General features: G+C 44.1%; 10 non-coding genes across 10 annotated transcripts; all 10 read right to left on the reverse strand.

Moving 5' to 3' along the window:
• Positions 1-899: 899 nt before the first annotated feature.
• LOC141236176 (U2 spliceosomal RNA) lies at positions 900-1,090 on the reverse strand. Its single transcript, XR_012301870.1, has one exon. It is a non-coding gene; the product is annotated as a U2 spliceosomal RNA (small nuclear RNA).
• A 1,115-nt stretch (positions 1,091-2,205) lies between these two features.
• On the reverse strand, positions 2,206-2,396 carry LOC141236177 (U2 spliceosomal RNA). Its single transcript, XR_012301871.1, has one exon. It is a non-coding gene; the product is annotated as a U2 spliceosomal RNA (small nuclear RNA).
• A 1,115-nt stretch (positions 2,397-3,511) lies between these two features.
• LOC141236178 (U2 spliceosomal RNA) lies at positions 3,512-3,702 on the reverse strand. The gene has a single exon (XR_012301872.1). It is a non-coding gene; the product is annotated as a U2 spliceosomal RNA (small nuclear RNA).
• A 1,115-nt stretch (positions 3,703-4,817) lies between these two features.
• LOC141236179 (U2 spliceosomal RNA) lies at positions 4,818-5,008 on the reverse strand. The gene has a single exon (XR_012301873.1). It is a non-coding gene; the product is annotated as a U2 spliceosomal RNA (small nuclear RNA).
• A 1,115-nt stretch (positions 5,009-6,123) lies between these two features.
• Positions 6,124-6,314, reverse strand: LOC141236180 (U2 spliceosomal RNA). The gene has a single exon (XR_012301874.1). It is a non-coding gene; the product is annotated as a U2 spliceosomal RNA (small nuclear RNA).
• A 1,115-nt stretch (positions 6,315-7,429) lies between these two features.
• LOC141236247 (U2 spliceosomal RNA) lies at positions 7,430-7,620 on the reverse strand. The gene has a single exon (XR_012301941.1). It is a non-coding gene; the product is annotated as a U2 spliceosomal RNA (small nuclear RNA).
• Positions 7,621-8,735: 1,115 nt separating this feature from the next.
• LOC141236182 (U2 spliceosomal RNA) lies at positions 8,736-8,926 on the reverse strand. The gene has a single exon (XR_012301876.1). It is a non-coding gene; the product is annotated as a U2 spliceosomal RNA (small nuclear RNA).
• Positions 8,927-10,041: 1,115 nt separating this feature from the next.
• On the reverse strand, positions 10,042-10,232 carry LOC141236269 (U2 spliceosomal RNA). Its single transcript, XR_012301960.1, has one exon. It is a non-coding gene; the product is annotated as a U2 spliceosomal RNA (small nuclear RNA).
• Positions 10,233-11,347: 1,115 nt separating this feature from the next.
• Positions 11,348-11,538, reverse strand: LOC141236183 (U2 spliceosomal RNA). The gene has a single exon (XR_012301877.1). It is a non-coding gene; the product is annotated as a U2 spliceosomal RNA (small nuclear RNA).
• Positions 11,539-12,653: 1,115 nt separating this feature from the next.
• Positions 12,654-12,851, reverse strand: LOC141236361 (U2 spliceosomal RNA). The gene has a single exon (XR_012302036.1). It is a non-coding gene; the product is annotated as a U2 spliceosomal RNA (small nuclear RNA).
• Between the last annotated feature and the right edge of the window lie 6,099 nt (positions 12,852-18,950).

An 18,950-nucleotide genomic window follows, 5' to 3' on the forward strand; every position in this document is an offset into this window, starting at 1 on the left:
CACCCGCCTCAACACCGTTGGAAGGGAGGAGAACCAATTAAGGCGGGGGTGGGGTGGAACGAGCAGCTGTCTACCCTTAGCAGGAGGGCTCCTGATTACATACCTCTCCTGCTGCTGCTGCTGCTGGCTGTCCAGCAGCAGACTGAAGGTGGCTGCTGCTGTGCACAGGTATATAAAGGCTCAGAGCCTATTATGACACGCGCAGCCAGCGTTCCATTGCCACATTCCATCTACTGCAGGCAGGATACCTGGCTGGCTGAATGTCGCTGAGAAGCTCACAGAGACCGCCATAAGCAACAGTTTAACAGAATGCCACAGACTAATCAACCAAACTTTTTGGGTTGGGTTCTCTTTTATAGTCTGCAGGCATTAAATGAAAGAAGTCAGTGTTCCAGCAGAAGGAGACAACGTTTCAGAAAAGGCATTGTAGCAAACCAAAAAAGAAATTTTAAGCGCAGCAGAGTAACCAGCGCACATACCTGTTAGCTCAGGTGAGTTTAAAAGGCTGCTGTTGATAACAAGGGCATTTGCTAAATAGATGGTGTGTGTGCAACAATATACTGAAAGGTCAATTATATTGTGCAGCTTATCTCACCACCTGTAGTTATTTAGGTGAAAGCTCCAAAATGCTTGCCTAATATGTCTGTTTATCCAAAAGGAAGTAAAAAGGGAGAGCTAGAAAGATAGCATTGCATCACATTACATGGCAATGCAATGCACAGTTGCTGAAGTTGAACCAAAATGAGCTTGTAATCTGGCTTCTGCAACTTTGAACATGAAAAATCCAATGAGGAGAAGAAAAGCAAAGCCAAAGAGTCCATCCCAAAATCCGACAAACAAGCAAAATGAACAAAAAACATTGAATTCAATTCTTTCTGATTTTAGAAACTGCATTAAAGAAGGGGTGCACCGGTCCTGGAGATACTGCAATACCAGGTCAATGCGTGGAGTGGACAGAGCAAGCTCTTTTTCCATCTCCCTGTTCTAAAAATCCATTTAATATATGGTCCCCAGATAGGGGACGTATCAGATATTAAACTGATAAGAACAGATACTACACTTGATCTTAGCCAAAAGGCCGAGAAGCGATAACCAGAATTGGTTTCAAACTACGGAGCCACCCAAGGATCCTGAAAAGTCCATTTGTGGAGATGAGCTCCTGGACTCCCGTTAAGAAGACATGTTGTCAACCTCTAGATCCCTTACATGCCTGCACTTTTCGGCTTGCTGCTGCTGCAATCCACGCGTTTTAGATCTGCATAACTCCACCTCTTTAAACACAGCACCTTCACCCCCTGCTGTTCCCACCCGCCTCAACACCGTTGGAAGGGAGGAGAACCAATTAAGGCGGGGGGTGGGGTGGAACGAGCAGCTGTCTACCCTTAGCAGGAGGGCTCCTGATTACATACCTCTCCTGCTGCTGCTGCTGCTGGCTGTCCAGCAGCAGACTGAAGGTGGCTGCTGCTGTGCACAGGTATATAAAGGCTCAGAGCCTATTATGACACGCGCAGCCAGCGTTCCATTGCCACATTCCATCTACTGCAGGCAGGATACCTGGCTGGCTGAATGTCGCTGAGAAGCTCACAGAGACCGCCATAAGCAACAGTTTAACAGAATGCCACAGACTAATCAACCAAACTTTTTGGGTTGGGTTCTCTTTTATAGTCTGCAGGCATTAAATGAAAGAAGTCAGTGTTCCAGCAGAAGGAGACAACGTTTCAGAAAAGGCATTGTAGCAAACCAAAAAAGAAATTTTAAGCGCAGCAGAGTAACCAGCGCACATACCTGTTAGCTCAGGTGAGTTTAAAAGGCTGCTGTTGATAACAAGGGCATTTGCTAAATAGATGGTGTGTGTGCAACAATATACTGAAAGGTCAATTATATTGTGCAGCTTATCTCACCACCTGTAGTTATTTAGGTGAAAGCTCCAAAATGCTTGCCTAATATGTCTGTTTATCCAAAAGGAAGTAAAAAGGGAGAGCTAGAAAGATAGCATTGCATCACATTACATGGCAATGCAATGCACAGTTGCTGAAGTTGAACCAAAATGAGCTTGTAATCTGGCTTCTGCAACTTTGAACATGAAAAATCCAATGAGGAGAAGAAAAGCAAAGCCAAAGAGTCCATCCCAAAATCCGACAAACAAGCAAAATGAACAAAAAACATTGAATTCAATTCTTTCTGATTTTAGAAACTGCATTAAAGAAGGGGTGCACCGGTCCTGGAGATACTGCAATACCAGGTCAATGCGTGGAGTGGACAGAGCAAGCTCTTTTTCCATCTCCCTGTTCTAAAAATCCATTTAATATATGGTCCCCAGATAGGGGACGTATCAGATATTAAACTGATAAGAACAGATACTACACTTGATCTTAGCCAAAAGGCCGAGAAGCGATAACCAGAATTGGTTTCAAACTACGGAGCCACCCAAGGATCCTGAAAAGTCCATTTGTGGAGATGAGCTCCTGGACTCCCGTTAAGAAGACATGTTGTCAACCTCTAGATCCCTTACATGCCTGCACTTTTCGGCTTGCTGCTGCTGCAATCCACGCGTTTTAGATCTGCATAACTCCACCTCTTTAAACACAGCACCTTCACCCCCTGCTGTTCCCACCCGCCTCAACACCGTTGGAAGGGAGGAGAACCAATTAAGGCGGGGGGTGGGGTGGAACGAGCAGCTGTCTACCCTTAGCAGGAGGGCTCCTGATTACATACCTCTCCTGCTGCTGCTGCTGCTGGCTGTCCAGCAGCAGACTGAAGGTGGCTGCTGCTGTGCACAGGTATATAAAGGCTCAGAGCCTATTATGACACGCGCAGCCAGCGTTCCATTGCCACATTCCATCTACTGCAGGCAGGATACCTGGCTGGCTGAATGTCGCTGAGAAGCTCACAGAGACCGCCATAAGCAACAGTTTAACAGAATGCCACAGACTAATCAACCAAACTTTTTGGGTTGGGTTCTCTTTTATAGTCTGCAGGCATTAAATGAAAGAAGTCAGTGTTCCAGCAGAAGGAGACAACGTTTCAGAAAAGGCATTGTAGCAAACCAAAAAAGAAATTTTAAGCGCAGCAGAGTAACCAGCGCACATACCTGTTAGCTCAGGTGAGTTTAAAAGGCTGCTGTTGATAACAAGGGCATTTGCTAAATAGATGGTGTGTGTGCAACAATATACTGAAAGGTCAATTATATTGTGCAGCTTATCTCACCACCTGTAGTTATTTAGGTGAAAGCTCCAAAATGCTTGCCTAATATGTCTGTTTATCCAAAAGGAAGTAAAAAGGGAGAGCTAGAAAGATAGCATTGCATCACATTACATGGCAATGCAATGCACAGTTGCTGAAGTTGAACCAAAATGAGCTTGTAATCTGGCTTCTGCAACTTTGAACATGAAAAATCCAATGAGGAGAAGAAAAGCAAAGCCAAAGAGTCCATCCCAAAATCCGACAAACAAGCAAAATGAACAAAAAACATTGAATTCAATTCTTTCTGATTTTAGAAACTGCATTAAAGAAGGGGTGCACCGGTCCTGGAGATACTGCAATACCAGGTCAATGCGTGGAGTGGACAGAGCAAGCTCTTTTTCCATCTCCCTGTTCTAAAAATCCATTTAATATATGGTCCCCAGATAGGGGACGTATCAGATATTAAACTGATAAGAACAGATACTACACTTGATCTTAGCCAAAAGGCCGAGAAGCGATAACCAGAATTGGTTTCAAACTACGGAGCCACCCAAGGATCCTGAAAAGTCCATTTGTGGAGATGAGCTCCTGGACTCCCGTTAAGAAGACATGTTGTCAACCTCTAGATCCCTTACATGCCTGCACTTTTCGGCTTGCTGCTGCTGCAATCCACGCGTTTTAGATCTGCATAACTCCACCTCTTTAAACACAGCACCTTCACCCCCTGCTGTTCCCACCCGCCTCAACACCGTTGGAAGGGAGGAGAACCAATTAAGGCGGGGGGTGGGGTGGAACGAGCAGCTGTCTACCCTTAGCAGGAGGGCTCCTGATTACATACCTCTCCTGCTGCTGCTGCTGCTGGCTGTCCAGCAGCAGACTGAAGGTGGCTGCTGCTGTGCACAGGTATATAAAGGCTCAGAGCCTATTATGACACGCGCAGCCAGCGTTCCATTGCCACATTCCATCTACTGCAGGCAGGATACCTGGCTGGCTGAATGTCGCTGAGAAGCTCACAGAGACCGCCATAAGCAACAGTTTAACAGAATGCCACAGACTAATCAACCAAACTTTTTGGGTTGGGTTCTCTTTTATAGTCTGCAGGCATTAAATGAAAGAAGTCAGTGTTCCAGCAGAAGGAGACAACGTTTCAGAAAAGGCATTGTAGCAAACCAAAAAAGAAATTTTAAGCGCAGCAGAGTAACCAGCGCACATACCTGTTAGCTCAGGTGAGTTTAAAAGGCTGCTGTTGATAACAAGGGCATTTGCTAAATAGATGGTGTGTGTGCAACAATATACTGAAAGGTCAATTATATTGTGCAGCTTATCTCACCACCTGTAGTTATTTAGGTGAAAGCTCCAAAATGCTTGCCTAATATGTCTGTTTATCCAAAAGGAAGTAAAAAGGGAGAGCTAGAAAGATAGCATTGCATCACATTACATGGCAATGCAATGCACAGTTGCTGAAGTTGAACCAAAATGAGCTTGTAATCTGGCTTCTGCAACTTTGAACATGAAAAATCCAATGAGGAGAAGAAAAGCAAAGCCAAAGAGTCCATCCCAAAATCCGACAAACAAGCAAAATGAACAAAAAACATTGAATTCAATTCTTTCTGATTTTAGAAACTGCATTAAAGAAGGGGTGCACCGGTCCTGGAGATACTGCAATACCAGGTCAATGCGTGGAGTGGACAGAGCAAGCTCTTTTTCCATCTCCCTGTTCTAAAAATCCATTTAATATATGGTCCCCAGATAGGGGACGTATCAGATATTAAACTGATAAGAACAGATACTACACTTGATCTTAGCCAAAAGGCCGAGAAGCGATAACCAGAATTGGTTTCAAACTACGGAGCCACCCAAGGATCCTGAAAAGTCCATTTGTGGAGATGAGCTCCTGGACTCCCGTTAAGAAGACATGTTGTCAACCTCTAGATCCCTTACATGCCTGCACTTTTCGGCTTGCTGCTGCTGCAATCCACGCGTTTTAGATCTGCATAACTCCACCTCTTTAAACACAGCACCTTCACCCCCTGCTGTTCCCACCCGCCTCAACACCGTTGGAAGGGAGGAGAACCAATTAAGGCGGGGGGTGGGGTGGAACGAGCAGCTGTCTACCCTTAGCAGGAGGGCTCCTGATTACATACCTCTCCTGCTGCTGCTGCTGCTGGCTGTCCAGCAGCAGACTGAAGGTGGCTGCTGCTGTGCACAGGTATATAAAGGCTCAGAGCCTATTATGACACGCGCAGCCAGCGTTCCATTGCCACATTCCATCTACTGCAGGCAGGATACCTGGCTGGCTGAATGTCGCTGAGAAGCTCACAGAGACCGCCATAAGCAACAGTTTAACAGAATGCCACAGACTAATCAACCAAACTTTTTGGGTTGGGTTCTCTTTTATAGTCTGCAGGCATTAAATGAAAGAAGTCAGTGTTCCAGCAGAAGGAGACAACGTTTCAGAAAAGGCATTGTAGCAAACCAAAAAAGAAATTTTAAGCGCAGCAGAGTAACCAGCGCACATACCTGTTAGCTCAGGTGAGTTTAAAAGGCTGCTGTTGATAACAAGGGCATTTGCTAAATAGATGGTGTGTGTGCAACAATATACTGAAAGGTCAATTATATTGTGCAGCTTATCTCACCACCTGTAGTTATTTAGGTGAAAGCTCCAAAATGCTTGCCTAATATGTCTGTTTATCCAAAAGGAAGTAAAAAGGGAGAGCTAGAAAGATAGCATTGCATCACATTACATGGCAATGCAATGCACAGTTGCTGAAGTTGAACCAAAATGAGCTTGTAATCTGGCTTCTGCAACTTTGAACATGAAAAATCCAATGAGGAGAAGAAAAGCAAAGCCAAAGAGTCCATCCCAAAATCCGACAAACAAGCAAAATGAACAAAAAACATTGAATTCAATTCTTTCTGATTTTAGAAACTGCATTAAAGAAGGGGTGCACCGGTCCTGGAGATACTGCAATACCAGGTCAATGCGTGGAGTGGACAGAGCAAGCTCTTTTTCCATCTCCCTGTTCTAAAAATCCATTTAATATATGGTCCCCAGATAGGGGACGTATCAGATATTAAACTGATAAGAACAGATACTACACTTGATCTTAGCCAAAAGGCCGAGAAGCGATAACCAGAATTGGTTTCAAACTACGGAGCCACCCAAGGATCCTGAAAAGTCCATTTGTGGAGATGAGCTCCTGGACTCCCGTTAAGAAGACATGTTGTCAACCTCTAGATCCCTTACATGCCTGCACTTTTCGGCTTGCTGCTGCTGCAATCCACGCGTTTTAGATCTGCATAACTCCACCTCTTTAAACACAGCACCTTCACCCCCTGCTGTTCCCACCCGCCTCAACACCGTTGGAAGGGAGGAGAACCAATTAAGGCGGGGGGTGGGGTGGAACGAGCAGCTGTCTACCCTTAGCAGGAGGGCTCCTGATTACATACCTCTCCTGCTGCTGCTGCTGCTGGCTGTCCAGCAGCAGACTGAAGGTGGCTGCTGCTGTGCACAGGTATATAAAGGCTCAGAGCCTATTATGACACGCGCAGCCAGCGTTCCATTGCCACATTCCATCTACTGCAGGCAGGATACCTGGCTGGCTGAATGTCGCTGAGAAGCTCACAGAGACCGCCATAAGCAACAGTTTAACAGAATGCCACAGACTAATCAACCAAACTTTTTGGGTTGGGTTCTCTTTTATAGTCTGCAGGCATTAAATGAAAGAAGTCAGTGTTCCAGCAGAAGGAGACAACGTTTCAGAAAAGGCATTGTAGCAAACCAAAAAAGAAATTTTAAGCGCAGCAGAGTAACCAGCGCACATACCTGTTAGCTCAGGTGAGTTTAAAAGGCTGCTGTTGATAACAAGGGCATTTGCTAAATAGATGGTGTGTGTGCAACAATATACTGAAAGGTCAATTATATTGTGCAGCTTATCTCACCACCTGTAGTTATTTAGGTGAAAGCTCCAAAATGCTTGCCTAATATGTCTGTTTATCCAAAAGGAAGTAAAAAGGGAGAGCTAGAAAGATAGCATTGCATCACATTACATGGCAATGCAATGCACAGTTGCTGAAGTTGAACCAAAATGAGCTTGTAATCTGGCTTCTGCAACTTTGAACATGAAAAATCCAATGAGGAGAAGAAAAGCAAAGCCAAAGAGTCCATCCCAAAATCCGACAAACAAGCAAAATGAACAAAAAACATTGAATTCAATTCTTTCTGATTTTAGAAACTGCATTAAAGAAGGGGTGCACCGGTCCTGGAGATACTGCAATACCAGGTCAATGCATGGAGTGGACAGAGCAAGCTCTTTTTCCATCTCCCTGTTCTAAAAATCCATTTAATATATGGTCCCCAGATAGGGGACGTATCAGATATTAAACTGATAAGAACAGATACTACACTTGATCTTAGCCAAAAGGCCGAGAAGCGATAACCAGAATTGGTTTCAAACTACGGAGCCACCCAAGGATCCTGAAAAGTCCATTTGTGGAGATGAGCTCCTGGACTCCCGTTAAGAAGACATGTTGTCAACCTCTAGATCCCTTACATGCCTGCACTTTTCGGCTTGCTGCTGCTGCAATCCACGCGTTTTAGATCTGCATAACTCCACCTCTTTAAACACAGCACCTTCACCCCCTGCTGTTCCCACCCGCCTCAACACCGTTAGAAGGGAGGAGAACCAATTAAGGCGGGGGGTGGGGTGGAACGAGCAGCTGTCTACCCTTAGCAGGAGGGCTCCTGATTACATACCTCTCCTGCTGCTGCTGCTGCTGGCTGTCCAGCAGCAGACTGAAGGTGGCTGCTGCTGTGCACAGGTATATAAAGGCTCAGAGCCTATTATGACACGCGCAGCCAGCGTTCCATTGCCACATTCCATCTACTGCAGGCAGGATACCTGGCTGGCTGAATGTCGCTGAGAAGCTCACAGAGACCGCCATAAGCAACAGTTTAACAGAATGCCACAGACTAATCAACCAAACTTTTTGGGTTGGGTTCTCTTTTATAGTCTGCAGGCATTAAATGAAAGAAGTCAGTGTTCCAGCAGAAGGAGACAACGTTTCAGAAAAGGCATTGTAGCAAACCAAAAAAGAAATTTTAAGCGCAGCAGAGTAACCAGCGCACATACCTGTTAGCTCAGGTGAGTTTAAAAGGCTGCTGTTGATAACAAGGGCATTTGCTAAATAGATGGTGTGTGTGCAACAATATACTGAAAGGTCAATTATATTGTGCAGCTTATCTCACCACCTGTAGTTATTTAGGTGAAAGCTCCAAAATGCTTGCCTAATATGTCTGTTTATCCAAAAGGAAGTAAAAAGGGAGAGCTAGAAAGATAGCATTGCATCACATTACATGGCAATGCAATGCACAGTTGCTGAAGTTGAACCAAAATGAGCTTGTAATCTGGCTTCTGCAACTTTGAACATGAAAAATCCAATGAGGAGAAGAAAAGCAAAGCCAAAGAGTCCATCCCAAAATCCGACAAACAAGCAAAATGAACAAAAAACATTGAATTCAATTCTTTCTGATTTTAGAAACTGCATTAAAGAAGGGGTGCACCGGTCCTGGAGATACTGCAATACCAGGTCAATGCGTGGAGTGGACAGAGCAAGCTCTTTTTCCATCTCCCTGTTCTAAAAATCCATTTAATATATGGTCCCCAGATAGGGGACGTATCAGATATTAAACTGATAAGAACAGATACTACACTTGATCTTAGCCAAAAGGCCGAGAAGCGATAACCAGAATTGGTTTCAAACTACGGAGCCACCCAAGGATCCTGAAAAGTCCATTTGTGGAGATGAGCTCCTGGACTCCCGTTAAGAAGACATGTTGTCAACCTCTAGATCCCTTACATGCCTGCACTTTTCGTCTTGCTGCTGCTGCAATCCACGCGTTTTAGATCTGCATAACTCCACCTCTTTAAACACAGCACCTTCACCCCCTGCTGTTCCCACCCGCCTCAACACCGTTGGAAGGGAGGAGAACCAATTAAGGCGGGGGGTGGGGTGGAACGAGCAGCTGTCTACCCTTAGCAGGAGGGCTCCTGATTACATACCTCTCCTGCTGCTGCTGCTGCTGGCTGTCCAGCAGCAGACTGAAGGTGGCTGCTGCTGTGCACAGGTATATAAAGGCTCAGAGCCTATTATGACACGCGCAGCCAGCGTTCCATTGCCACATTCCATCTACTGCAGGCAGGATACCTGGCTGGCTGAATGTCGCTGAGAAGCTCACAGAGACCGCCATAAGCAACAGTTTAACAGAATGCCACAGACTAATCAACCAAACTTTTTGGGTTGGGTTCTCTTTTATAGTCTGCAGGCATTAAATGAAAGAAGTCAGTGTTCCAGCAGAAGGAGACAACGTTTCAGAAAAGGCATTGTAGCAAACCAAAAAAGAAATTTTAAGCGCAGCAGAGTAACCAGCGCACATACCTGTTAGCTCAGGTGAGTTTAAAAGGCTGCTGTTGATAACAAGGGCATTTGCTAAATAGATGGTGTGTGTGCAACAATATACTGAAAGGTCAATTATATTGTGCAGCTTATCTCACCACCTGTAGTTATTTAGGTGAAAGCTCCAAAATGCTTGCCTAATATGTCTGTTTATCCAAAAGGAAGTAAAAAGGGAGAGCTAGAAAGATAGCATTGCATCACATTACATGGCAATGCAATGCACAGTTGCTGAAGTTGAACCAAAATGAGCTTGTAATCTGGCTTCTGCAACTTTGAACATGAAAAATCCAATGAGGAGAAGAAAAGCAAAGCCAAAGAGTCCATCCCAAAATCCGACAAACAAGCAAAATGAACAAAAAACATTGAATTCAATTCTTTCTGATTTTAGAAACTGCATTAAAGAAGGGGTGCACCGGTCCTGGAGATACTGCAATACCAGGTCAATGCGTGGAGTGGACAGAGCAAGCTCTTTTTCTATCTCCCTGTTCTAAAAATCCATTTAATATATGGTCCCCAGATAGGGGACGTATCAGATATTAAACTGATAAGAACAGATACTACACTTGATCTTAGCCAAAAGGCCGAGAAGCGATAACCAGAATTGGTTTCAAACTACGGAGCCACCCAAGGATCCTGAAAAGTCCATTTGTGGAGATGAGCTCCTGGACTCCCGTTAAGAAGACATGTTGTCAACCTCTAGATCCCTTACATGCCTGCACTTTTCGGCTTGCTGCTGCTGCAATCCACGCGTTTTAGATCTGCATAACTCCACCTCTTTAAACACAGCACCTTCACCCCCTGCTGTTCCCACCCGCCTCAACACCGTTGGAAGGGAGGAGAACCAATTAAGGCGGGGGGTGGGGTGGAACGAGCAGCTGTCTACCCTTAGCAGGAGGGCTCCTGATTACATACCTCTCCTGCTGCTGCTGCTGCTGGCTGTCCAGCAGCAGACTGAAGGTGGCTGCTGCTGTGCACAGGTATATAAAGGCTCAGAGCCTATTATGACACGCGCAGCCAGCGTTCCATTGCCACATTCCATCTACTGCAGGCAGGATACCTGGCTGGCTGAATGTCGCTGAGAAGCTCACAGAGACCGCCATAAGCAACAGTTTAACAGAATGCCACAGACTAATCAACCAAACTTTTTGGGTTGGGTTCTCTTTTATAGTCTGCAGGCATTAAATGAAAGAAGTCAGTGTTCCAGCAGAAGGAGACAACGTTTCAGAAAAGGCATTGTAGCAAACCAAAAAAGAAATTTTAAGCGCAGCAGAGTAACCAGCGCACATACCTGTTAGCTCAGGTGAGTTTAAAAGGCTGCTGTTGATAACAAGGGCATTTGCTAAATAGATGGTGTGTGTGCAACAATATACTGAAAGGTCAATTATATTGTGCAGCTTATCTCACCACCTGTAGTTATTTAGGTGAAAGCTCCAAAATGCTTGCCTAATATGTCTGTTTATCCAAAAGGAAGTAAAAAGGGAGAGCTAGAAAGATAGCATTGCATCACATTACATGGCAATGCAATGCACAGTTGCTGAAGTTGAACCAAAATGAGCTTGTAATCTGGCTTCTGCAACTTTGAACATGAAAAATCCAATGAGGAGAAGAAAAGCAAAGCCAAAGAGTCCATCCCAAAATCCGACAAACAAGCAAAATGAACAAAAAACATTGAATTCAATTCTTTCTGATTTTAGAAACTGCATTAAAGAAGGGGTGCACCGGTCCTGGAGATACTGCAATACCAGGTCAATGCGTGGAGTGGACAGAGCAAGCTCTTTTTCCATCTCCCTGTTCTAAAAATCCATTTAATATATGGTCCCCAGATAGGGGACGTATCAGATATTAAACTGATAAGAACAGATACTACACTTGATCTTAGCCAAAAGGCCGAGAAGCGATAACCAGAATTGGTTTCAAACTACGGAGCCACCCAAGGATCCTGAAAAGTCCATTTGTGGAGATGAGCTCCTGGACTCCCGTTAAGAAGACATGTTGTCAACCTCTAGATCCCTTACATGCCTGCACTTTTCGGCTTGCTGCTGCTGCAATCCACGCGTTTTAGATCTGCATAACTCCACCTCTTTAAACACAGCACCTTCACCCCCTGCTGTTCCCACCCGCCTCAACACCGTTGGAAGGGAGGAGAACCAATTAAGGCGGGGGGTGGGGTGGAACGAGCAGCTGTCTACCCTTAGCAGGAGGGCTCCTGATTACATACCTCTCCTGCTGCTGCTGCTGCTGGCTGTCCAGCAGCAGACTGAAGGTGGCTGCTGCTGTGCACAGGTATATAAAGGCTCAGAGCCTATTATGACACGCGCAGCCAGCGTTCCATTGCCACATTCCATCTACTGCAGGCAGGATACCTGGCTGGCTGAATGTCGCTGAGAAGCTCACAGAGACCGCCATAAGCAACAGTTTAACAGAATGCCACAGACTAATCAACCAAACTTTTTGGGTTGGGTTCTCTTTTATAGTCTGCAGGCATTAAATGAAAGAAGTCAGTGTTCCAGCAGAAGGAGACAACGTTTCAGAAAAGGCATTGTAGCAAACCAAAAAAGAAATTTTAAGCGCAGCAGAGTAACCAGCGCACATACCTGTTAGCTCAGGTGAGTTTAAAAGGCTGCTGTTGATAACAAGGGCATTTGCTAAATAGATGGTGTGTGTGCAACAATATACTGAAAGGTCAATTATATTGTGCAGCTTATCTCACCACCTGTAGTTATTTAGGTGAAAGCTCCAAAATGCTTGCCTAATATGTCTGTTTATCCAAAAGGAAGTAAAAAGGGAGAGCTAGAAAGATAGCATTGCATCACATTACATGGCAATGCAATGCACAGTTGCTGAAGTTGAACCAAAATGAGCTTGTAATCTGGCTTCTGCAACTTTGAACATGAAAAATCCAATGAGGAGAAGAAAAGCAAAGCCAAAGAGTCCATCCCAAAATCCGACAAACAAGCAAAATGAACAAAAAACATTGAATTCAATTCTTTCTGATTTTAGAAACTGCATTAAAGAAGGGGTGCACCGGTCCTGGAGATACTGCAATACCAGGTCAATGCGTGGAGTGGACAGAGCAAGCTCTTTTTCCATCTCCCTGTTCTAAAAATCCATTTAATATATGGTCCCCAGATAGGGGACGTATCAGATATTAAACTGATAAGAACAGATTTTTTTTTTTTTTTTTTTTTTTTTTTTTTTTTTCCAAATCAGATAGGCCGGAGCATAAGCTCAATCAAATCGACTTACAAAAGCCTTTCATTGACACTTAGCCTTTCATCACACTTGGTATATAATCAAAAATAAAACCAAACCTTATCATCAGGTACATTATACACTACTAATTAAACTTTACCAAAAACCTCCACTTTTTAAACTTCCAGATCCCTTCAGCATCTATAATACTTCCACGTTCCTGATCCCAGAGGTATATTACATACATACGTGACAGAATCAATCTCAAACATTCATTAACTGACATTTTCTTCCTTTTAAAAACTAACAAATTCCTCGCATCCCACAAACTTTCAATTACACACACCACCAACAACCATAAAATCCTATCCTTAATTCTACTACATGCACCCATCCCAAACATAGCAAGTTTCCAATTAACATACTTTACACCCACCAATTCCTTGCAAAGTCCCCCTATACCCTTCCATACATCATATGCAAAATCACAATCCCATACCATATGTCTAACATGCTCTCTCAAACCACATCCATCCCTCGGGCATACCTCAGATTTAACTAAATCCCTCTTCTTTTGCACATCTCTAACAGGCAAAATGTCATGCAATATCATCCAAGCGATATCTCTCTGTCTGTTAGTCACACCATCTATACTTAATTTTCTCCACATCTCGGTTACTTCCTCCCCTCTCAACCCATTGATATTACATACCACCTCACGCTCACGCACCATCCTAATGACTTTCTTCTTTTGCCTAAAATCACTCATGTTAACGGACAACAAATCATACTTCCTTACAAATTTCTCAACACAACCATACCATACAGGACACTTAAAAGCAACAGGCACTCTAGCATCCCTTTTGACCCACTTTAAGCCATAAAGCATCCATCCAGCCGAATACTTCATCATATAAGCACACTTATTACTTTTCCCTAGATCCACCACCACCATTTTCACGTAACTAATCCCTAAAAAGAAATCAATATTTGGAAAATCCAAACCACCATTTACACATAACTTATAGACATATTCCCGTTTCAATTTCTCCATGCGACTTCCCCAAAGAAAATTAAAGATGAATTTCTCAGTTTTCCTAATTTTCTTAAAAGCAGCAGGATATACATTCGCAACAAACAACAAAATAGGCAAAATAACTGCCTTAATAATCAGAACTTTCCCAGTCAGAGTTAATTCTCTCATTCGCCAAAAATTCAACTTGCGCACCACTCTCACCCCACAATCTTCCCAACTCTCATTTCCTTTCAAATCATCATTAAACTTAATCCCAAGCACCTTTATTGCACCATCCTCACACCTCACACCATCCATCCGTACATTCCTCTCACCAAAACATTTAAAGGAACTCTTAGTCCAATTGACCTTAAAAGCTGAGACACTACAAAACAAACTTAATATCAACCTTGCCCTACTCATCGCAGCCATATTCCCACTCACAATCACTACATCATCCATGTAACCTAGAATTCTCACATCCTTTCCATTACTCCCAGGAATCATCACACCTCTCATAACCTTATCCTTCCTAACCATACACATCAACACTTCAATCACACTAATAAACAAAAAAGGGGACATAGGGCACCCCTGACGCACTCCTGATTTAATTCTCACTTTCTCACTTAACCACCCATTCACCAAAAATTCACTTGAAACATTACAATACAAACTCCTAACACAGTTTACAAAATTCCTGGAATAACCCATCTTAGACAAAACCTTAAACATAAAGCTATGTGACACACGGTCAAAAGCTTTTTCAAAATCAACCGAAAACAACAAACATTTCTGCTTACGACTCATACAATCCCCAATCACATCACGCAACAACACCAAATTTTCAGTCATACTTCTCCCAGGCACTGCACACACTTGATCTTCATCCACCACACCGCCAATCACTTCCCGCATCCGGCTAGCCAACAATTTACTAAACACCTTATAGTCTGCATTCAAAAGGGTGATTGGCCTCCAATTCCCCAAATCCTTCTTATCACCTTTCTTATGAACCAAAACCACCACCCCATCTCTCATAGATTCACTCAACATATTCTCCGTGAACATATACTGGCACACCTCCAATAAGTCATTTCCCATCGTGTCCCATTCCTTAACATATAACTCCACGGGCAGTCCATCCTTCCCAGGTGTTTTATTCTTACTCGCAGACATCACCACTTTTTTAACTTCATCCAACACAATTACATCATCCAATATTTCACGTTCATCCTCACCCAAACAACCTTCTAAACACCCCAAAGCATCAGTCAACATCCTATCATCAACCCATTTTTCCCCATACAACTCCTTATAAAACAACACCACCTCCTGCATCACATCCTTCCCACTCACACACACCCCATCACCATTCACCACCTCATCCATATCTACTTTCTTCCCAAAAACTTTTTTGAAAAAAAACCTTGTGCATTTCTCATTTTTCTCCAAATGTTCAATCTTAGAACGGTAAATAATTTCTTTCCCTTTACCCTCAATATATTTCTTAATCTCTTCTTTCACTTGACACATCAAAACATCCACATCCACTCCAATCATCCTTAACTTCCTCAGCCACTCCAGTCTAGAGCTTAAATCATTAAATTTTGCTCTATTCATTGCTGCTTTCCTCCTGCCCCTTTTTCTAAAGAAAAAAACAATCTCACTCTTCATCCAGTCCCACCACTCAAGCACATTCCTGAAATCACTTTTTTTATCCCTCCACCTAACATACATTCGCCTAAAATCACGCATGATCCTATTATCTTCCAGCAAACGCACATTAAGTTTCCACACGCCACCACCATATACAAAGGAAATCTTACCTTCTAGACGTGCCCTCAAACACACATGGTCAGAGAAGGGAACATCTTCCTGCTGGAAATTCCTACAAATAACATTTTGTGAAGAAAAGAAGATACGGTCTATTCTAGACTCTATGCCTCCCCTGTCGGCCTTATAGGTCGCAGGAGGTGGATTACCTAAAAAAACTTCCGCAGCATCCTGTAAGGAAAAATCCGCCACAAGACTCTTGAGTCTTTTACCTGTAACATCCATCTTATCCCCCTCCGTCACACAATTGAAATCTCCAACAAAAATTATTGGCATTTTGCCAGATAAAAAAAAACATAATTTCTCAAAAATTTCCAGCCTCTCCCCTTTATCTATTGGTGCATACATATTTACCACCCTAACCCTCCACCCCCTACAATTTAACTCACATATTACACACCTCCCCGCCTCCACCACCATGTAACTTTCTATCTTAACACTATAACCCTTCACCAAAACACCTACCCCACAATTTTTATTACATACAGAACCAGACCACACACTTTGACCTAAAGGCCATGCATTTTCACTTAAGGGATCGGAGATCCCACACTCCTGGACACAGTATACGTCCGCATCCAAGTTGCTCAAGTAGTCCAAAATTGCCACTCTTCTCGACTCAGATTTAATCAGCCGAACATTTAGCGACAAGATGCTGAGAGCAACTTGGGCACCCATCTATTAATTTGATGTGGCAGGTCACGACAACATGCCCACCTGTACATCATCCTAACCCTTCTGGGGGTAGGACGCTGGACGTGCAGATAACGTAGTTTGTGCCTTCCCCCAAAAAAGACACATCTTGTGGATCGGATGCAGTAGGGTACACCCGGGCTGGACTCACACTGCAGTCACTTAAAGGGGAAAAGGATGGTTCAGTTTTCTTCTTTTTCTTCACTGAAGCGCCTCCATCTTCATCTGAACTATAATCCCGCCGCTGGGGGTCAAAGTCCCCCTGACCTCCCTCCTCCTCAAGGTCAGAAACGACATCGCTCCAGGCCACATGCGGTGTTCTGGTCAGATCAGACTCTTCTTCCCCCTGCAATGTAACCATCATGTCTGGAATTTCAGCCTCCAGATCCTCCACCGGGGCCACTTCCATGCCTATACGATCATCAGTTATCGTCTCAGACTCACTGACATCTGAAGCCACAGACGCGGCCCTCTGCACCGGTGGCTCAGGTGCCAGCTCCATATTTCCTCTTACATTCACACGAACCAGTTCTGGAAAAGCAACCCGAGCCTCCTCCTCATCCAGGAAAGCCAGAGTAGATATCGGAGCAGTCGGAGTTGGAGCAGTCGGAGTTGTAGCTGTGGGTGCAGGAGATTCATTTCTTCTCCTTCCCCTTCCCGCTGCCCCCGCATATGAACCAGGATGGAATATACAGTCTCTGAAGGCATGCCCCTTCTCTCCGCAGAGGTTACAGACTATTTCATTTTTGCAATTATTGGAAGAATGACCCACCTCATTGCACTTCCTACAAATAATCTGTCTGATGTCGCATGCTTCCTGAGTATGGCCATACCTCCTACAATGACGACAAAACCTGGGCGCATTGGGGAAGAACAGGTAACCCCGCTCACTCCCAATGGAAAAATTTGATGGAGGATAATGTATACCCCCTGGTTCATCAGGACTTTCCCGGAACTTGACCATGAAACGATATTTACCGGTCCATAGTTCCTCCTCATTCATGACTTTTACTGCCACCTTGGTAATATAGCAGTGCCTATTTAGAAAGGCATAAATCAAAGCCAAGTCCACATGTGGGTTGTACATGAAAACAGTCAGAGGTACCTCTTTGGAGCAATACAAGATGACAAAAGTCAGCCCATCCAAATATTGATTGTCCAGATTCTTTTTCAAACAATCATAGAAATTGTTGCAAACAGCCATAGAAGTAAATACAAGATTATACTTGCTTTTGAATTGCTGGAGGCACAAGATTTCTTCCTTCTTCACTTCAAGGAGTCCAAACAAAATCTCCTTCACCACGAAGCTGAGGGTAAAGATTCCTTCTTTGCCTTCTTCCACATCAATCTGGATTCCAAACTTCACTCGAGCCTCACCGGGCCCAGCGTATCGAATGCGTCCCATTATCGCTAGTCGTGTCTACTGGCCAACTCCTTATAGCAGCAAGTGGCTTAAGCCATAAAATGGCGATGCCACAGGGCCAAGAGTTAACGCACAGACAGCCAAATGACTAGACCCATTACAGATCTGAGCCAAAAGGCCGAGAAGCGATAACCAGAATTGGTTTCAAACTACGGAGCCACCCAAGGATCCTGAAAAGTCCATTTGTGGAGATGAGCTCCTGGACTCCCGTTAAGAAGACATGTTGTCAACCTCTAGATCCCTTACATGCCTGCACTTTTCGGCTTGCTGCTGCTGCAATCCACGCGTTTTAGATCTGCATAACTCCACCTCTTTAAACACAGCACCTTCACCCCCTGCTGTTCCCACCCGCCTCAACACCGTTGGAAGGGAGGAGAACCAATTAAGGCGGGGGGTGGGGTGGAACGAGCAGCTGTCTACCCTTAGCAGGAGGGCTCCTGATTACATACCTCTCCTGCTGCTGCTGCTGCTGGCTGTCCAGCAGCAGACTGAAGGTGGCTGCTGCTGTGCACAGGTATATAAAGGCTCAGAGCCTATTATGACACGCGCAGCCAGCGTTCCATTGCCACATTCCATCTACTGCAGGCAGGATACCTGGCTGGCTGAATGTCGCTGAGAAGCTCACAGAGACCGCCATAAGCAACAGTTTAACAGAATGCCACAGACTAATCAACCAAACTTTTTGGGTTGGGTTCTCTTTTATAGTCTGCAGGCATTAAATGAAAGAAGTCAGTGTTCCAGCAGAAGGAGACAACGTTTCAGAAAAGGCATTGTAGCAAACCAAAAAAGAAATTTTAAGCGCAGCAGAGTAACCAGCGCACATACCTGTTAGCTCAGGTGAGTTTAAAAGGCTGCTGTTGATAACAAGGGCATTTGCTAAATAGATGGTGTGTGTGCAACAATATACTGAAAGGTCAATTATATTGTGCAGCTTATCTCACCACCTGTAGTTATTTAGGTGAAAGCTCCAAAATGCTTGCCTAATATGTCTGTTTATCCAAAAGGAAGTAAAAAGGGAGAGCTAGAAAGATAGCATTGCATCACATTACATGGCAATGCAATGCACAGTTGCTGAAGTTGAACCAAAATGAGCTTGTAATCTGGCTTCTGCAACTTTGAACATGAAAAATCCAATGAGGAGAAGAAAAGCAA

The sequence above is a fragment of the Phyllobates terribilis genome, unplaced genomic scaffold (assembly GCF_046119375.1).
Source record: "Phyllobates terribilis strain yellow unplaced genomic scaffold, ASM4611937v1 Scaffold_693__1_contigs__length_808095, whole genome shotgun sequence".
Taxonomy (NCBI): domain Eukaryota; kingdom Metazoa; phylum Chordata; class Amphibia; order Anura; family Dendrobatidae; genus Phyllobates; species Phyllobates terribilis.